This window comes from Palaemon carinicauda, chromosome 13 (genome assembly GCF_036898095.1).
Source record: "Palaemon carinicauda isolate YSFRI2023 chromosome 13, ASM3689809v2, whole genome shotgun sequence".
Classification (NCBI taxonomy): domain Eukaryota; kingdom Metazoa; phylum Arthropoda; class Malacostraca; order Decapoda; family Palaemonidae; genus Palaemon; species Palaemon carinicauda.
Window position 1 is genome coordinate 95,741,472 of NC_090737.1, and position 2,500 is coordinate 95,743,971.

Genomic DNA, 2,500 nt, shown 5'->3' on the forward strand with positions numbered 1-2,500 from the left:
TCCTCATAGAGAGAAAGAAGAAGTCTTCAAGATTCTTGATTTGCTTTTCATGACTGCCTTCCTGATTCCACTTGTCGTTGATCCCTTTCTTCTTAGAAGAAAGAAGTCTTCAAAACAAGAATCTTGAAGACTTCTTCTTCCTCATGGAGAGAAAGAAGAAGTCTTCAAGATTCTTGTTTTGTTGTTCATGACTGCCTTCCTGATTCCACCCTTCATGTTTTTTTAAAAATAAGCTAGATACAAGAACTCTCTATTGTTAGATGGGCGGGGCTGGCCCCCTTCCTGCTAGCCCAGAGGGTCTCCCCCTTCCCGCTGGCAGGGCGGGGCTCCCCCCTTCCCGCTGGCAGGGCGGGCCCCCCCCCTTCCCACTGGCAGGGCGGGGGCTCCCCCCTTCCCGCTGGCAGGGCAGGGGCTCCCCCCTTCCCGCTGGCAGGGCGGGGCTCCCCCCTTCCCCCTGGCAGGGCGGAGCTCCCCCTTCCCGCTGGCAGGGCGGGGCTCCCCCCTTCCCGCTGGCAGGGCGGGGCTCCCCCCTTCCCGCTGGCAGGGCGGGCCCCCCCCCTTCCCACTGGCAGGGCGGGGGCTCCCCCCTTCCCGCTGGCAGGGCAGGGGCTCCCCCCTTCCCGCTGGCAGGGCGGGGCTCCCCCCTTCCCCCTGGCAGGGCGGAGCTCCCCCTTCCCGCTGGCAGGGCGGGGCTCCCCCCTTCCCGCTGGCAGGGCGGGGCTTCCCCCTTCCCGCTGGAAGGGCGGGGCTTCCCCCTTCCTGCTGGGTGGGTGGGGCTACCCCCTTCCCCCTGGCAGGGTGGGGCTCCCCCTTTCTGCTGGCAGGGCGGGGCTCCCCCCTTCCCGCAGGCAGGGCGGGGCTTCCCCCTTCCCGCTGGCAGGGCGGGGCTTCCTCCTTTCCGCTGGCAGGGTGGGGCTACCCCCTTCCCCCTGGCAGGGTGGGGCTCCCCCTTTTCGCTGGCAGGGCGGAGCTTCGCCATTCCCACTGGAAGGGGGGCTCACCCCTTCCCGCTGGCAGGGTGGGGTTTCCCCCTTCCCGCTGGCAGGGCGGGGCTCCCCCCTTCCTTCTGGCAGGGCGGGGCTCCCCCCTTCGGCTTCCCCCCTTCCCGCTGGCAAAATTTATCATATATATATATATATATATATATATATATATATATATATATATATATATATATATATACATTTATGTGTGTGTGTATAATATATGTATATATATATAGCGTCAAGTTTATATCCCCCACTTACATAAAACTCAATTTCAAAATAAATATCATCTTGAGAAACATTACAAGTTCCATTTTCTAGAGCCATGATGTTCGTGAAGCGAATCTATATCTCACTAAGTGTTGGAATTGTTGAAAGACAAACAGGCAAGAATGGAAGTAATAAGAAGTAATAATGTTGTTCCTAGAAGGGTTGCAAGATTTCGGTAGGTTTGAATAAATGGGTAAATTCCAGGAATTTGGAAGGTAAGAAGAACTAATTATGTTTAATAAATCCAGAAAAATGTCTAGCAATTCCAAATTATAAAAGGGCTCAGTGCGTGGGCCAATATTCACCTCGTCAGAAATCTCAAAATTTACCTCCAATTATTATTATTATTATTATTATTATTATTATTATTATTATTATTATTATTATTATTATTATTATTATTATTATCATTATTATTATTACCTTCGCCAAGGAGGACATGTTTTCACCTCTTTCTATTTGTTTGTCACCAACCTAACTCAAAAAGTTAAGGGCGAATTTTGACAACGTACTACGAATATATTAAAAACGATGTATTCAGGCCGAATCTCTCTCTCTCTCTCTCTCTCTCTCTCTCTCTCTCTCTCTGAATGTCATTTAGGCCGGCAACTCATGTATGGTGTTTTTTTTTTCTTTTACTATTATTTGACATCGCACCATATCTGAAAGTACTTTTTCTTTCATCGGTGACTTGAACAAGACTAATGTCGAAATAATCTAATGTAGCTGTCAACGGAAGGAATTGTTTAGCTGCGAAACCCCAATAATTTCTACATGATTTTGCGGACTCATGATATATATACATACATACATACATACATACATATATATATATATATATATATATATATATATATATATATATATATATATATATATATATATATATATATATATACATATATATACACACACATGTGTATGTGTATTCAGTATTTGCGGTGGATATTCGAAACGTCAAGTGATAAAACAGAATGAAATATGACAACTCGATTTGTAAAATTTTAAAGATTTCACTAGCAAAAACAACCCTTTGCTGTCTTTGATTCGTTAAGGTTGGAGAGGGTTCCGCCCATTTCATAGTAGTAGTAAGAAAAGCAACACCTTTTCTGTTTTGTCATGGGAACACTAGAGACATCTGACGAAAGATTTCCCCCGGGTGTCTGCGTTCTTTTGATTCTAACTGTACGTGTGTGTGCATACAGTATCAATTCAGATGGTTCACGTACTCTAGTAGGTATTAT